Genomic DNA, 18,020 nt, shown 5'->3' with positions numbered 1-18,020 from the left:
TGCTAAGTGAAAACTTGTAAAATAAATCTTCCTTTTATTTATTTTTTTATTTATTTTATTTTTATTTTTTTGACAGGCAGAGTGGACAGTGAGAGAGAGAGACAGAGAGAAAGGTCTTCCTTTGCCGTTGGTTCACTCTCCAATGGCCGCTGCGGCCGGCGCACCACGCTGATCCGATGGCAGGAGCCAGGAGCCAGGTGCTTCTCCTGGTCGCCCATGGGGTGCAGGGCCCAAGCACTTGGGCCATCCTCCACTGCACTCCCTGGCCACAGCAGAGAGCTGGCCTGGAAGAGGGGCAACCAGGACAGAATCCGGCGCCCCGACCGGGACTAGAACCCGGTGTGCCGGCGCCGCAAGGCGGAGGATTAGCCTAGTGAGCCCCGGCGCCGGCCATAAATCTTCCTTTTAAAAACTGCAAAAAATTCAATAAGTATTGGGAAACTGGGGATTAAGGAGCTGGCACATGTCACCAAGTTAAACTCCGTGAGTAAAATCCAAGGAAGAGCTGGAACGGTAAGAAGCGGTCATTTCTGCGGATGGTGAAATGCCTCAAATCTCACTGTGCTCGCTGCCATGTCTTCTCTTTAACTGTAGTCATTCCTGGCAGGAAGTCCGTGAGTCAACCCCTCCTAAGGCTCCAACCCTGCTAAAACCTTAAGCCTTGCTCCATGCAAACGCCTCTTTGTAAACAGATTGTCTTTCTTGAATCTGACTGTCCCCCAAAGCAGGGGGAGCATGTAGCCCTTAGCTGGAAAGCCAGCGTTTGCATGCAAGTGCGTGGCTGGCTTTCACTCTGTGTTAGAAAGAAGCTGGTGGAAACCATGACTCTGCAGCGGTAGTCCTTGACAGGAGGCAGCGTGGCCTGAGAGCGCATTTGACAGTACCTGGAGACACTCTCGGTTGTCACAGCTCCAGGAAGCAGGCGGCCACTGGCATCTAGTAGGTGGAGATCTGGGATGCACTCAATGCCCTGCAATGCACAGGCCAATGCCCACGCAACAGAGACTTCCCTGAGCCCAAAGGTCAGCAGTGCTGAGGCTGAGAAACGTTGGCTTAGGCTGACGCCATCCCATAGGACTTTCTATGATAAGGGACTTGTTCTACACCTGCACCGTCCAACATGGCGGCTGCCAGTCACACATCACCTTGGAGTAAGATGTGGATAGTACAACCGAGGAACTGAACTTGAAATGGTGCTCACTTTTAAGTAACTTTAAACAGACAGACTTGACCACGGACCAGCCAGACTGCATTAGTGTCTTCCTTCTCTAGAAAGGAAAGTATGAAATGGGACATACAGGAATTTCAGCATTTAGACGTCAAGAGGCAGAGAGAACTCCCATCTGCTAGTTTGACTCTCCGGATGCCTGCAACTCCTGGGGTTGGGCCAGGCCTAGGCGGGGACTCAAGAACTCAGTCCAGGCCTCCCACATGGGTGGCAGGGACCCAGTTACTTGAACTACCACCAGCTGCCTCGCAGGGTGCACATCAGCAGGAAGCCAGAATCAGGTCAGAGCCAGGACTTGAACCCAGGCCCTCTGATATGATGCAGTGTCTTGACTGCTAAGCCAAATGCCCTCCTTGGAGGGCATTTGGAGGACATTAACCAGGGTACATCAAAGAACACACAGTTTGTTGCCCGTGAGAGTCACTTGGGAGCCTGCTGGACACGGGGGCCTGTGTAGGACTAGGCGATCACCTCATCCCAGATTGCCCCAGACTTCTCCAGGTTAAGGACTGGGATCTGTATCAAGGACCCCTGCCAGGCCCAGGGAAACCACCCCAGCTGAGGTCCCATGCCCAGAAGTTTCAATTCAGAGAGCTGGGGTGGGACCTGGGAATCTGCTTTGTTTCTGGGGTTCCCAGGTAAGTCTTCTATGGTCCAAAGTGTGAGAATCAGTGCAGATGAGCTGGCCAGGAGAGGCAGAGAGGCAGCAGGACACTGGCAGAGCCACGGGTTGCCTGGGCCTTGGCAGCACGGCCGCTCTGTGCTGGGCTAGAGTGCCCCCGCCTATGCCAAAGGAGCAAGGACCCCCGAGGTGCACATTCCAGCTCTGGTACCTGATATGGCCTGCAAGGCGTGGCTGCTTTGTACCCAACAAGGAAGGGCGCCACTTCCTGGAGACTTGCATGCTACAGAAACCTGCCCTCCTCCCCTTCCCCACTGTCAGAGCCAGAATCCTGCTGGGGCAGTGAAAAATAACCCGGCTTAATCCCCTCTATGGCTGGGGATTCTCCCATTCTCTGTCCCCGCGTCTTAGAGGAGTGGGAGGGGCAATAAAGCTGGGGTGCACTCTAGCCACATGCAGTACTCTGGGGTCTGTGTCAAGACTCCCCCCCTCCTTTTTTTTAGAAGAAAAAGAACCTCCTGGATCCAAGGATGTCTGGGGTGACAGGCTTGGTTGAGAAAAATGCAGATTGTGATAATACAGCAGGCTGTATCATGTCTCCACAGAAGTTCTATAACACAACTCACGCACTGTTGCTCCAGATTTGCAGAGAAGAAAACAGAAACGGTAACCCATGACAGCGATTTCAAGTGATCTGCCGGAAGTCAAACAGCTTCTCCCAGCCAAGGTCAGAACTTCGGTCAACCAAGCTCCAAATGTCAGCGCTTTCCCTGAGTCACAGGGCAAGTTGGATTTGATCTTTTTTGGTTTTAAAGATTTATTTTATTTATTTGAAAGACAGAGTTACAGAGAGATAAAGCCAGAGAGAGAGAGGTCTTCCATCTGCTGGTTCACTCCCCAAATGGCTCCAACGGCCAGGGCTGGGCCAAGCTGAAGCCAGGAGCCAGGAGCTTGCTCTGGGTCTTCCCACGTGGGTACAGGGGCCCAAGGACTCGAGCCATCTTTCATTGCTTTCCCAGGCCATAGCAGAGAGTGGGATTGGAAGTGGAGCAGCTGGGACTCGAACCGGAGCCCAAATGGGATGCTGGCTCTGTAGGCGGTGGCCTTACCAGTGCACTACACCATATCACCGGCCATTGGACTTGCATGGCAAATTTCTTGAAGTGGTTCAAGGTGAAGGAATAACATGCTAAAAATTAACAGCTTTGTGTCATTTAATGATGGGGACACTTTCTGAGAAACACGGCACCAGGCATTTTTGTTGTGGTGGGAGTATCACAGAGCGCACTTACACTGAGAGTGGTCTGACATCACTGGGTGGTCCCAGTCTGACGGGACAACATGATATCTGCCATCCATCACTGGATCAAACATTACTGTGTGTTGCTAAGCTGTGTAACATAGCATGTTACAAATGAAACTGCATCCTGATTCAAGATGGCAGACTAAACACACAGGCCGGCCTTTCCTCCCTCTGAAGTCCCAGTGAAGTCAGAGGCAAAGTTCACAGGGAACAAACGCATAACGGAATGGACAAGGCAAGAGGGTGGCAACCATCGGACCGGAGGTGACATTGAATTTCTAGAAGAAAGCAAGCAAGTGGATGGCTTGTTGGCTAAACCAGAGTGTGGGAAACTGTGACACAGAGTAGACTCCACGAGAGATGGTCAGAGGTCAAAGGTTCTGCTGAGCTCCGTGCTGTGAAGACATCACACCCAGGGCAAGCAAGTCAGGGGAACTGGAGTGGGCATCGAAGCAGCATGGTATTAACTCACGGACTGGGTAGAGAACAAGGAGGCTGCTTCCACCCTGGTCCCTGCAGGGTGCTCTTGGACTAGGGATGGATCTCATGTAGTACAGAAGTCAGTTTCATCCAAAGGGAAGTCTGACCTTTGCCCTCAGCACTCCAGACGTCATTCCCAACCTCTGGGATTGTCCTACCCAATAAACGTGTCTTTGCTTCTCTGGGGCTTTGGTTCAGCCAGACAGAAACAGTGTAATTTAGGGTGGGGGTTTCAGCCATGCAGTATCACCCACCCTCCAGAGGGGCTGGAGATGGAGGTCAATGCCTGGATGCCAATGGTGTCTATGTAGCCAAGCCCAGTGAAGACTCTGTACACCAGGCCAGCACTGTGGCGTAGTGGGTAAAGCTACTACATATAGTGCCGGCATCCCATAAGGGCACCGGTTCGAGTCCTAGCTGCTCCACTTCCCATCCAGCTCTCTGCTGTGGCCTGGGAAAGCAGTGGTGGATGGCCCACGTCCTTGGGCCCCTGCACCCATGGAGGAGACATGGAAGAAGCTCCTGGCTCCTGGCTTCAGCCTGGCCCAGCCCCGGCCATTGCAGCCATCGGAAGAGTGAACCAATGGATAGAAGATCTCTCTCTCTCTCTCGCTCTCTCTCTCTCTCTAACTCTCTAACTCTTTCAAATAAGTAAAATAAATCTAAGAAAAGGAAAGAGGAGAGGAAAGGAGAGGAGGGAGGGGAGGGGAGGGGAGGGAAGAAAAGAGGAGGGGAGAAGAGGGGAGGGGAAGGGAGGGGAGGGGAGAGAAAAGAGAAGCCAAGCCAATTCCCCTGGACCTTAGAATCTCTTCCCTTAAGTGGCTTATGTTACATGGAGTGATATGTCCTTTTCTAAGGACCTAATTTCCCTAATAGGCATGGATCAGGAGCCATGTATGTTTCTTTTGCATTCTTACAATCCACCTAGGCGACACTGTGGTTTACTACACACACACACACACACACACACACAGTCTGCATCCTGGATTTCTGGCACAGAGCTTCTAAAGCCCTTGCAATTCCCTGGGCAGTAGAGAACCAGGAGACTCTTTCCTGCTGGTGTTTGGTCTTTGGCCCCCAGGGCCTTGGAATTCCCCGTGTGACCACAGCGTCCTGTGTTCTAACGTGGCACCCCTCGTGGAGGCCACTCACCGGGAAGACCAAGTCATGAGCAGAAGCTTCATCCTCGTTGAAGGGGAAGGGAGCCGGAGGTTGAGTTAATAACTAATCATGCCTACGTAACAAGGCCACCATAAAAACCCCAGGGCTATGGGGTTCAAGGAGCTTCCAGCTGAACAGAGTCACGTGCCAGGAGGGTGGTGCACCCCAACTCCACGGGGACAGCGGCTCCTGCACTGGGTCCCTTCTGGAGCTCGCCCTCTGCATTTCTTCACCTGGGTGTCCATCTGTATCTTTTATAAGCCAGTAAATGTATTCACTGACTTGTATGACCTTTTCAACAAATGACTGAAACCAAAGAAGATCACTGGAACTTTTTTTTTTTAATAACTGGCCAGTCAGAAGCTCCAGAGTGTTAAATAAAATTGATAGGATGGCAATTGGTTTGGACTGAGCTCCTGCACTGGGCCCAACAGACCAAACCAAGATGGAGTCACTCACGCTAAAGTTTGAGCTCACCAAACCATGACTAAGTTATCAGAACTGCTGAGAAATCAAGAGAGTGAGAGATAATAGCCAACTCCCTAACAAGCTGGCTGCAGGCAGGGTAAGGTAGTCCCTTTAGCTTTAATCTTTTACCAAGAAAGTCACTTTGAGGGGCCAGTGTTGTGGCATATCCCACTTGAGCGCCAGTTTGAGTCCTGGCTGCTCTACTTCTGGTCCAGCTCCCTACTATGCACCTGGGAAAGCAGTGGAAGATGGTCCAAGTGCTTGGTTCCCTGCCAACCTTGTAGGAGACTCAGATGGAGTTTTGGTTCCTGGTTTTGACCTGACCTGACCCTGGCGATTGATGCCATTTGGGGAGTGAACCAGCGGATGGAAGACCTCTGTGTATGTGTGTGTGTCTCCCTATCTATCTGTAACTCTACCTCTCAAAAAAGAAAAGAAAGAAAAAATAAAGGCGCTGTGAAGCAACCACTTGGCTTGTTCTTTTTGTTCTCATCAGCCTTTTCCTGTCTGTAAACCCAATCTCCACCACTCAGCTCATCAGAACACTCTCTCTGTAAAATGAGGTACTGCCCAGTTCTAGAATCACAAATAGACATCGATCAAGATCTCCAAGTTAAACTTGTTACCGTTTTGTCTTTCACAGGGGGCCCAGACAGATGACTGGCATCTCAAGTCAGGGCAGAACTGCGGGGTCTGCTGCCAACTGCAGGTAGCAGGTGCCAGAGTGAGTTCAAGTGCAGGTCACCAGCCGGTGCAGGGAAAACACCCGTCTCATCACAAAAGTGTTCCGTGTTGAGAGCGTAGTTGGAGAAAACGATCTGTTTTCCCCCCGATAGTCACCATGCCACACAAGAGACACCCAATTTTAGATGACGGCACAGGCTATACATGTTTGTAAACATCAGTATGTGGGGAGGTGCAGAGGGGAATAAGGTGCTAAAGTCCTCGATGTCTGAAGCAGGGACCGGGAGCTGCCCACCAAGTTTGTGAAGCTGTAAGCAGCTGGTGTGAGGGGTTGGTGGGCGAGGGGCACAGTGGTGAAGGTGATACTCACAACACCCACATTCCCTATCAGGGTGTCGGGTTCACATCCCGCCTCTGCTCTCCTCTCCACTCACTGCTAATGCAAACCCCGGGAGGCAGCAGTGATGGCTCCAGCAGTTGAGTCCCCACCCCCAACATGGGGGACCTGGGTTAATCTGCAGGCTCCTGGCTCCAAACTGGCCCAGCCCCAGCTGTTGGAGGCATTTGGAAAGTAAACCAAGAGATAGAAGAGTTCTCTGTGTCTGTCTGTCTCTCTCATCTCTCTGCCTGCAAACACATTTTTAGAGTGATGGGGGGATCTCAGAGGTGCCCAGGGTAGGCAGAAACAGCATCAGTCCCTGACGCCTACCGTGAGAGCTGAGCAAGGGTGGAGCAGGTGGCAGCCACTCCCCCATCTCCTGCCCATCTCTGTTTCCAGCCACTTGGTTGGCCCGCTGGGCGTGACGTGGCCTCCCAAACAAAAATGCTCCCAAAACAAACATTTTGTAGCAGGGAAACAGAGAGGACCCAGTGATGAATAAAGTATCAACATTTACAACAAAGCCAAGGTCAGAATTACTGCTGTGTCCCTGGACACAGCCACACCTGGACTGGCAGGAAGGACCTCCACCTCCAGATACGCCTAGGGTCTCATGTGGCCGGGAGCCGTCATCCGACCCCTGGAAAGCCAGCTCTTGGGCGAAGCCGGCCATCCTCTTGGAGACCCCGGCCACCTCCCCTCATTTTAAAGCTTTTCCTCTGCTGTACCACTTATAACTCAAGGGTCTGCCGCAGGAGAAAATTCTGTGAAAAATTTGAAAAATCACTAGCTTGCATTTATTTTCATTTATGTATTTATTTTTATTGAGAGCGAGAGAGCGCGTGCAAGAGCGTCCATCTGCTGGTTCACCACCCTCCCCCACAATACCCGTAACAGCCAGGACTGGGCCAGACCAAAGCCAGGAGCCCAGAACTCAACCCAGTTCTCCCATGTGGTTGGCAGGAAGCCAAGCCCTCACACCATCACCTGCTGCCTCCCAGGGCGTGCATTCGCAAGAAGCTAGACACGGAAGCAAAGCTGGGACTCAGCCGAGGCTCTCTGATCAGGGATGTGACGTCCCACAGGTCTTAACCACTGTGAAAATGCCTGCCTCACTAGCGTGCATTTAACACAGGTGCTAACACGCTGGAGATCACAACAGGAACTGTGGGCTCCCAATGATGCAAACACAACTTGCCTTTTTGTTTTTCTTTAAAATTGCATTTTAAATTGTTTGTTGAGAGGAAGAGAGACAGAGAGACCGGAACAGAGGCAGATCCACTGGTTCGTGTCCCAAATGCAACAGCTGGGACTCAATCCAGGAACCCAGTGACTTGAGCCATCGCTGTGGCCTGCCAGGGCCCCTGTGAGCGGGAAGCTGGAGCCAGGAGGGAAGCCAGGACTTGAACTCAGCTACTCTGATGAGATGTGGGTGTCCCGATCAGCAGCTTAACCTCTAGGCCAAATGCCCGCCCTTCGTTTTCCATGTTCAAATGCTGTTCAGCCTGGATTCAGATGCCATTAAAAATGGAGCCTGCTTGCTCTGGTCCGGCTCCTTCCCCGTGAACTGCCTTGTCGAGATCACCTTCCTGATGACTGGCACTCCAGCCGGCTGAGGTTTACTGCTGCCAACACCGAACCCTGGGTGCCAGGGAGTAACCCAGCAATCACAGAGTCGCCATCTGTCACCCGTCAGTCACCCCACACAGGAAAATCCTGGCTAAAAGGATACAGCGAGTGGCTCCCTAAGCTTTTATGAGAAAGTCAACACTTCCAACCTCACCCTGTCTCGCAAGGAGACGATTTTCCTGGAATCCCACGGCTACGCCCCCACTATAGACGTCCATCTCCACTGAACTACCCTCCAGTGCAGGAGGAATCTACACAAACAACAATAAGAAGAAGCATACAGACAATGCCACTGACTGTGCTGACAGGCATGCCAGCCATATGTATTAGCAACTGAATCTTTAAGAAACCTTGCAGGGCGGGAGGGCAGTGCTGTGGTGTAATAGGATAAGCTTCCCTCTGTGGGACCAGTATCCCGTATGGGCACTGGTTCGAGTCCCAGCTGCTCCACTTCCAATCCAGCTCTCTGTTAATAGCTTGGGAAAGCAGTGGAATAAGGTCCAAGTCCTTGGGCCCCTGCACCTGCATGGGAGACCCGGAGGAAGCTCCTGGCTCCTTGCTCCTGGCCTTGGATCGGCCCAGCTCTGGGCATTGTGGCCAATCGGGGAGTGAACCAGCAGATGGAAGACCCTTTCTCTTTCTGTAATTCTGCCTCTCAAATAAATAAGTCTTTTTAAAAAGTTAAAAGAAACCTTAGTGGGAGGTTGTCCCCATTTTTTGATGAAAACATAAAGGCCCAGAGAGGTTAAGTCATTTGCCCAAGATCACACAGCCAAACAAAGAAAGAATGGGTTTCAAAGCCCTGCCTCTCTGCCTGCAGACCCTGGTCTTGGATCGTTATCATCATCCTCAACATTGTCATCAGAGGAAGAAGAGAAGGACAGGAAGGAGGAGGAGGAGGAGAAGGAGGAGGAAGAGCTGGTAAATTAACATTTACTGAGAGTTTATGCGGCATCAAGTTTTCTTATCAGCTCCAAGAGCTACCGTGGAGGTGGGAGCTTCTGTCGCACTACCCGTTCCACAGACAAGGAAAGCAAGGCCAGCCACGCCCGGACTCGCCCCGTCTCCCCGTGAGCGCCTTCTCCCAACCCCTCGCCCCTCACTTCCCGAGTCACTCTTTCCTCTACCAGACGTTTCTGGGGCATCGACCGCACCTGCTGCCAGGGATCCGCGACAGGGCAGCCCCGCTTCTGCCGTCCCCCAGGACACCCTGGCAGGCTGTCCCCTTTACCCCTGTGCCCGCCCTCCACCCCTCTCTCATTCCTCGCCCTGGCTCCTGGAGGAAAGACACCCAAAGTCTCCTCTCCACGTGTGGCCCAAAGCCAGGGGTGCAGACTGCAGGGTTCAGGAGCCCGCGTCTCCCACAACACGGAGCTCCCCGCCCTCTGGGTCATGCTTCTGGGGAGGGGCTGCTCACCTGGCCGGTGACAGCTTCGGGCCACCTGTCTCCTGGCGCCCGTGAACCCCGGGGGGCTCACCTGGCGGCAACGCCCATCAGTCTTTCCCCTGCGACATCACCGCGTGCCTATGGCTAACGTGCTCTGAATCTGTGCAGGGAAGAAGCCCTCCCTCGGGCCCCAAACTGTGCACTTCTTCCTTCCGGGACCTAAGTCCCTCCCTCACAGCAAAGTTCTCTCAGCTCCATAAAAAGCACCAAGTCCGGTCTGAAGGTTATTGTATTTCTTGGACACCATGAGGAAGTGGATTTTCCTTTGAACCTCAGAGCGTGAGGTCTTCCAGAAATATGCCTGAATTGATTTGTCCATCAAAGCATTCTTCTGGAACATGAGATTCCCCTAAACACCCCCTGCGCCCTGGGGCACTGGCCACGTTGTTCCCTAACCTGTGTCCCCTGGGGCCAGGTTCCGATGGGAAAGGTAGCACAGGTAAAGCACCCACAGTGTGACACCAGCCCACAGGTCCTGGTGGCCCCACTCAAATCCAAACCCCCACGGGGAGACCTCCACCCCTCTGGGCCTCAACTTGACTCCCTGCAGCCGCAAAATGGGAATGACTCGGAGGAGGAGGAGGGGCAAGGGCCACACGAGCTGGCCGCGTGAGGTTCCTGGGACACTGGACTTTGGGGTGCCCCCTGCCAATCCGTGTGGAGCGGAGCCAAAATGGAGCGAGAGCCAAAAGAGCAAAGCAGTCACTCCGACCCTTCTGTGGCTCCAGCATCGGATGTTCAGCCTGGGCGCTGCCCACGGCTGTGGGCCAGCTGTCGGCTGGGGCGCACCAGCGCGTGCTCATCAGGGTGTTTATCCGCAGCTCTGGCTTCCACCGGTCAGACGCCAGCAGGACATCCCAACCTGCAAGCTGTGACTGCCAAAAATATCTCCAAATGGCCCCACAGAGCACAACGCCCAGCAGTGATCTGGGCCAGCTCCCCACTCCCCACCCCCCACCGCCACCTCCAGCGGAAGACAAGCACCTCGGCCCCACGACACTGCCGCCTGCAGACTTCACTCCCTCTCCGTGGCACTCCCATTTACCTGTTCGGTTCATGAACCACACGGTCTGCCCTATAAACTCTAACTGTGCGTGTCTCACTTTGTCGGCAGGTGGATTGTAAACTGGCCACAGCGGATGGATCACACACACACACACACACACAGCGCTCAGCCACAATCAGACCACACAACTAGAAGAGCAAAAGGGAAAGACATATTTCCATGGTCGCTGGAAACCCTGACATTTTGGAAGTGAGAGAGAGGAAGAACCTCCTGGAAGCAGCAGGTGCTGAGGCCCCCAGACACAGGACGTAAGGACAAGGGCTGAGGAGGGAACCCGAGTGTGGCATGGGGGAGAGGCGTGAATCCAGATGGTGGGCGTGGAAAGGGAAGCAGGGGGCAGATGCGGGACAGGAAGGCGCAACTCGGTGCCGTGAGGCAGGTTATAATCTCCCGAGCCGGCCTCAGTTTCCTGAGCTGTGAAATGGAGCTCATGATAATACATGCGAGCATTTCAAAGTGTTCATGGAAAAACAGTATTAAAAGCTAAGTTTATTGTGATGCACAGAGTTTGAAATCCATGCACCATTTTCTGAGACTTTTTTTTTCATGTTTGTGTAAAATTAATACAAAGAGAACAGATTCAATGTAGTTTACAGACATGATATTTTCATTTTCTCATCATATAGCTTTGTTTATTAAGTTTTTGAAGACCTCATGTATGCATTTAAAAAATTTAAATTTAAAAAATGGCACCAAAATAAGCTTGCCCTTTAATTAATTGCATTTTCCACCAAGTTCCAGAAGTACTGTTGAAGACATGACGGACATGCGTCAGTGCATTGTCCTTACCACCCTATGCGTGCTGGCTGTGTTTAATCCTCACAGGGGGCCTGGTGGTCAGGGACGACCAGACGGACCCCAGCTGACAGGGACTTAACTGAAGCACCAAGAGCTGAAGGAGCTTGGCCCAAGGCCACACGGGGAGGAAGTGGCAGAGGCACTGGTGAACCCAGGCAGTCTGGCTCGGGAACTCGGGTTCTACAGACCTCTAGGGCGTACGTAGCGCGCTGCGTCGTCGCTCAAAGCCAGTAGAAGAGACCTCAATGACGGCGATCACGTTAAAAGGCTAGGATGTGGCTGGGGTTGTGGCGTAGCAGGTTAAGCCACCACCTGTAATGTTGGCATCCCTTATGGGTGCCAGTTCAAATCCAGCTCCCTGCTAATGTGCCTGGGAAAACAGCAGTGAAAGGTGGCCAAGTCCTTGGGCCCCTGCCACCCATGTGGGAGACCGGGAATCTGAACCCCAACCCAGCTAGAACAATGCAGCAACTCGGTCTTTCCTCCTGCACTCCCTCCCCCTTCCCTATCCTCCCTACCCCACCCCCACCCAGGGCTGCCTGGGCCACCAGAGTCCTGGGAGGCAGCTTGTGGTGACCCACGGGCTTGGATCCCTGCCCAGTATGGGGGAGACCCCGCTGGAGATCCCAGCTCCTGGCCTGCTGCAGCCCCAGCCGCGGACGGCACGTGGGGAGTGCAACCGCAGATGGATCTCTCTCTCCCTCCTCCGTCTCCCTTCAGACAAAGAAGAAAAGCCGCAATCCTCCTCCAAAGGCCTTCATCTAACACCTAAGTGAGGGGTCCCCGGGATGGAGAGCAGAGATACACAGTGAGCAGGGGTGGGGGACATTCACAGGAATCCCCCAGAGACACACAGGACCCCGAATCTGGGGGCTACTCAGAGGGCAGGACAGCTCCTGGGTCACCTCTGTCCCAGCCATCCCCGCCACCCCCTTCCGCTGGCTGGGCCACCACTCTCTCCACCCTCACTGTGAGCGGTCACAGCACACACCATCGCTCCAGCTCACTGACACCCGCTGGGTACCAGCCACCGTTCTGAGAACTTCCTCATTATTTCATCCCCATGTGTGCCACTGCCCAACCCCATTTTACAGACAAGAACACCGAGGTGCGAAGGAGACAAATAACTGCCACCTTCACCCTGCCACGGCAGACGGAACCTGGACCAGATGTCAGGACCATGCCTCATAGCCAAAGAGACCCAGGTTCAAGTGCTGATGCCTTCCTGGACCTCCCACGTGACACAGGGCAAGTTATCCAAGCTCTGTCTGAAGGTCAGTCCTGTCATAGGGACATGGAGATTTGCAGGAAAGTAACGGCACTCTGGTTGGGTGGGGATGTGTCAGCAAACCAACCACAGAAACCCCCTGCTCCTGCCGTGGGTACACACCAGCAGGGGGCACCTGTGTGTTAACTGCTGTCTTACTGCACCTGTCACACGCCCAGGGACCAAGAGGTCCCACAGGCAGCTTATCCATCTGGAACCTTCCAGGAAAATGGTAGGACCTGGACTAGATGCTCATGCCTAATCTATGGAGGCTTAAAAGAAAAAATTATATATTTGATTTGAAAAGCAAAGCAGCAGAGCGGTGAGGGAAAGGAGAGAGGAGGGAGGAAAGGAAGAGGAAGGGAGGGAGGGAGGCAGGGACAGAGGGACAGAGGGAGAGAGAGATCTTCCACTCCCTGGCTTACTCCCCAAATGCCTGCAACAGCCAGATCTGGGCCAGGAACTCCATCTGGATCTCCCACAGGGGTGGCTGAGACCCAAGTCCTTGAGCCCATTACCGCTGCCTCCCAGGGCATGCATTAGTAGGAAGCAGGAAGTTGGATTGGAGAGCAAGCCAGGGCTGGCACTCAAGCACTCCAACATGGGATGCAGGGTCCCAGGCAGCCGCTTACCCTCAGCACCAAATGGCCACCCCCACCCAGTCTGTGGCGTTCTGGCTGCCTGGGTTCAGATCCAGGAGTTTCCGTTTAATCTCTGTGGGCAAGTTGGTCCACCTGCCTGCACTGGACTCCCCTAAGGTAGAATGGGAGAAACAGCATTTAACAGTTGGGAAGCACAGAAGGCTGACAGAAATCCTAAGAGGGAAGTCCCAGCCTTAACGTTTTTTTTTTTTTTTTCTTCTTGCAGGGGTGGGAACTGGAGCCGAGAGAAAGTAAGAAACTTGTCCAGAGGCGCAGGGCAAGGAAACAGAGCGGTTCCATAGCCTTCGATCTGCACCAAGTCGCCGCGAAGATGCAAAGCTCATGGAATTAGGTACGGTAGGCGAAGCGCCAGATAAAAGGCACGATCAAATACAACCCGGGGCGGCTGCACGGAGGCGGCAGCCTCGGCAACTTTCTGAATGCAGGGGGTCCGCGAGCCACCCGGCTGCAGCTGGGGCTGGGGCCGCCGCCCCCGCAATCGCGTTCCCCACCCCGCTTGCTGTCCGCTCCCCCGCCTCAGGTGCCGCACCTGAGCACCGCGCCGCTGCCCGCGTTTCCCTACCGATCTCCGATCTCCGAGAAGTCAAGGACCCGGGGGCCGCGGGTCTTGAGAACCCGCCTCGCCTCTCAGCCCGCGTCCGCATCCGCGTCCGCCGCTCCTCGGCAGGTGGCGTCGGCGCCCCTGGCCTGGGGCAGCTCCCAGGCTGCGCGCCCTGGCAGGGGAGCCGGACTTCCTGGCTGGAGGGCCGGATCACTTTCTTCCTGGACAGGATCCGAGTCCCTGCACGAGTGCTGGGTTGGGACACCTGCTGGCGCCGGGGACCTCCGATCGACCCTGCGCCCCGGGCTCCTTTCCCCCTTGCCCAGGGCCAGGGAGGAGCCAACAGGTGCGCGCGCCAGGCTGCCCGCCCCCAAAACACTGGCCAGCAGCCACATCATTTAATAGGAGGAAATAAGCAAATTATCTTGGGATTATAGTGAATCATAAAACGAAAGCAAATAAAAACCCCAGTAATGGGGCGGGGTGATGACCCACAGGCTTCTGGACTCCTGACTCCAGCTACCTGCTAAGGCAGACCCTGGGAGGCAGCTGTGGGCACCAAGTAGCTGGGTTCTTGCCTCCCTCGTGGGAGAGCCTACTGAGTTCCTGGTTCCAGGCACTCGGGACGTGACCCCGTGGGTGGGATGTCTCAAATATGTCTTTCTCTCTCCCTGCCCCATCTCAATTAAGTAATATACATAGATTTTTAGAAGGCACAACGAGCTATCCGTTTACACTGAATACAGTTACAGCCCAGGAGGATGGTCACTCTGGAGAGAACGGAAAACAGGTGTGTGTGCGTGTGAGGACATGGAGCAAGTGGGCAGGGCTGGAAGACTTGGTGCAGCTGCTACGGAAGATGGCCCAGAGTTCCTTCAACGAGTTAAAGATGGCCGGCCGGCGCCGCAGGGATTCTGACCCAGCTCCCTGCCAATGCACCTGGGAGGGCGGCAGAAGATGACCCGGTGGGAGACTCAGATGGAGCTCCTGGTTCCTGACTTGGGCCTGGCCCAGCCCCAGCTACTGTGGTCACTTGGGAAAGTGAACCAGGGGATGGATGCGCGCTCTCTCTCTCTCTCTCTCTCTCTGCCTTTCAAATTTGAATTACATGGAGAGAGGAAGAAACAGAGAGAGAGATCTTCCATCCATTGGTTCACTCCCCAAATGGCTGCAATGGCACAGCTGGGCCAGGCTGAAGCCAGGAGTCAGGACCTTCCTCTGGGGTGCAGGGGCCCAAGCACTTCGGTCATCCTCTGCTGCTTTCCCAGGTGCGTCAGCGGGGAGCTGGATCAGAAGTGGAGCAGCCGGGTCTCAAACCGGTGCCCGTATGAGATGCTGGCATTGCCGGCGGCAGCTTTACCCACTACGCCACAACAGCGGCCCCAATAAACCTTTTTTAAAAATTAAAAGCAAGACTATTGTGGGCTCCAGCAATCCCACTTCCATATACAGGCTCCAAAATATTCAGGAAGGAGCTTGACATTAGCTTTGCAAACTCGTGTCCATCCCAGCATTCCTCACAGGAGCCAAGAGCCAGAAGCAGCCCCAGTGCCCACTAACAGATGCGGGGAGGGAGAAACCCTACAAAGAAACACGCAGTGGACGCTGCATAGCTCTCAGAGGAGGACTTGCTGTCACCTGCTGCGGCGACATGGCCGAACCTCAAGGACATGAGGCTAAGTGACACGCGCCAGTCACACAGGGGCAAAAGTGGCGCGGTTCCGCTCGTGTGAGCTATCTAATAGTCAAAACAACAGCAACAGGAGAGGGGTTGCCAAGGGGTGGGGGCGGGGGAGCCAGTGCTTAAGAAGCTAAGAGTTCCAGATTTGCAAGACAGAGGTGCGCTAAAGATCTGTTGCACACGTCACTGCGCTGAGCTGACCGCCTATGGAAAAGGTCACATTGTGTTTCTTTCCCATAAGTTTCAAAATGCACAGACATAAACCTAATTGTGATGATGGCAACCAGGGAGCCAGAATCAGTGATGTAAGACTGCCCAGCTGGGGGCTGGCCTGAGTAGCAGGGAAGGGTTCCCTGGGGAAAGTCTGGGAAACAGAGGAGGGGCGGCGAGCAGACATGCAAAGGCACTGTGGCCATGGGTCACGGGACAATTCAGACTTTTTTTTTTTAACTTATTTATTCATTTCTCAAACACCCACGACAGCTGAGCCTGGGCCCGGCCACAGCTGGAGCCAGGAATTCATCTGGGTCTCTCAAGTGGATGTCGGGGACCCAGTGATCACTTCTGCCCCCCAGGGTATGCATTAGCCAGAATCTGAAATTGGGAGTGGAGTCAGGACTCGAACCCAGGCCCTTGGATATACAATGTGGGCATCCCAAGCAACTGTTCTCTGTTGCTTAAAAAAACAAACACCCACTCCTGAATTTATCTTAGATAGTGCAGGTCTCTACCCAGCTGAGCAACTTTGTGAACAGACTCAATATTGATGACGATGTAACAGCCAATATGCACCGGAAAATAATTCATTATTTAATGACTTAACTGACATAGTGCTTAAGTGCAGGATTCTGAAGCCAGACTACTCGGCTTTGGATTCTAGCTCTGCCATGGCCTTCCGAGCTCCATGATGTTGGGCAAATTCACCTCTGTGCCCTGTTTGCCTCGTCTGTAAGTGGGGGCAATGCTAGGGCCTGCCACGCTGGCCTGCTGGGATATCTCATGAGCGGCAGATGCCTGGGGGCAGACCTTCGGCACAGCAGTTAGACCACCGCCTGAGAACGCCTGCTTCCCTCTCAGACGGCCCGAGGTCAAGCCCCAGCTCCCCTGCTCCTGAACCAGCTTCCTGCTGCTGCGCACTCTGGTGGCAACAGGCAACGGCTCGAGTACTTGGATCCCAGCCGCCCACAGGAAGACCCAGACTGGGTCCTGGGCTAGCTCAGTTAGCTCCCATCCTCTGGTTCACTCCCCAAATGCCCACCACAGTTGGGGCTGGGCCAGGTCTAAGCCTGTATCCTGGAACTCTGCCCTGATCTCCTATGTGCCAGGCAGGGCCCCAGGCACTTGGACCATCTTCCGCTGCTTTCCCAGGCCATCAGCATGGAGCTGGATCAGAGGTGGAGCAGCCAGGACCCAAACTGGTGCCCACATTGGATGCCAGCATGGCAGGCGGCGGCTTAACCCACTGGCCACAGCACTGGCCCGGGTAGTTTCCTTCCTGTCGTCATCAGTTTACGGAGCGTGAACATTATCCGAATCCAAGCGGAGTTGCTTTTGTCCAGCCCTGTCCACAAGCTGGGGGGAAGACAAAGCGGGGGTGGGGGTAGGGGAGGGGGTGTCACGAATGCCAGCTGATAACGGCGCGTATTCACAGAGGACCCTGGGTCGGCAGCCGGCTGTTGAATCCTGGACCGCTGCCAACCTGGTATTGATCCTTGCTGCCAACCACAATGGCTCCGGAATGCGTGCTCCTGCCCCGTTTTACCTTCAGAAGTTTGCCCTGGCCGCAGCCTCCTCGGATCCGCGCCTGGTCGACAGCGCCACGCGATGGGCACAGTGCGCTGCTCGGGTCCTTGAAGAATCGCTCTCCGCGTGATCTGTAGGTTGACAGCACCTTCGCAGCCGCGTGCGCGGGAGCCCCCCAGACCCCAGTACTCTGCGCACAAACAGCCACAGTCCACTGCCCAGGGCCATGGGCCATTGGTGCCCAAGCCCGGGTTTCCTGAAGCCGGGCTGAGGCTGTGAGTGCCATGGGTAGACACCTGCTGGGCAGTTCGCACAGACAGGACCTCGCCGCCAGTGTTTCCTAGTTGCCTGACTTCTGGAAAGCTGTCTCCATTTTCTCACTCCATATATGGGGGTAAAACTAGCATCTCCCTCATGGGCTGAGTTTAAGCCCTAAATACGTTGTGATCTGGAACGTCCTGAGTAGTTGTTTAAAAAAAAAAGTTTTTTTTTTTAATGTAAACATGTTCCTTTGCCATCATTCGTGTTCTGAAGGGCCCTGCAGGGGTTCTCAGCTAACCTGATGGAGACAGACTGCAAAGTGGGGATCTGACTCGTGCTTTTGGGAGAGTGGCTGTGAAAAACCCATAGCAACCGGAAGGCAGGCTCCCCGGAGGCAGAGCAGAGCTGCGGCCAACCCCTAGAGCACTCATTACAGGCATGACGCGTGCTGGTTGCGCCTCTCCTGAGACCAAAGTGTTTACACGCCCAGAGACGTTTGCAGTAAACACAAACCTGAGCTCCCTGGGCACCGACCACGCACTGCTCCCGGGAGCGCGAACCACTGGGGTGCTCACGTGCGCCACCTGGTGGACGTTCCCG

At 54.3% G+C, this 18,020-nt stretch overlaps 1 protein-coding gene across 4 annotated transcripts in view; it reads right to left on the bottom strand.

Moving 5' to 3' along the window:
* The window catches only part of TMC5 (transmembrane channel like 5), a 102,906-nt gene extending 88,810 nt beyond the window's left edge, over positions 1 to 14,096 (bottom strand). For 2 of the 4 annotated variants that reach the window (XM_070064784.1, XM_070064783.1), the window contains exon 1: positions 9,372 to 9,539. The gene's annotated coding sequence lies outside the window, so the exon portion shown is untranslated. Of the gene's footprint in view, positions 1 to 9,371; positions 9,540 to 13,756 lie in introns of those variants that run through there. The other 2 variants (XM_070064782.1, XM_070064781.1) reach the window with 2 other exon arrangements.
* Positions 14,097 to 18,020: the final 3,924 nt, after the last annotated feature.

The sequence above is a fragment of the Oryctolagus cuniculus genome, chromosome 19 (assembly GCF_964237555.1).
Source record: "Oryctolagus cuniculus chromosome 19, mOryCun1.1, whole genome shotgun sequence".
NCBI classification, from domain to species: Eukaryota; Metazoa; Chordata; class Mammalia; order Lagomorpha; family Leporidae; genus Oryctolagus; species Oryctolagus cuniculus.
The sequence above is the reverse complement of the archived record's forward strand: the minus strand, read 5'-3'. Positions and strand labels throughout refer to the sequence as shown.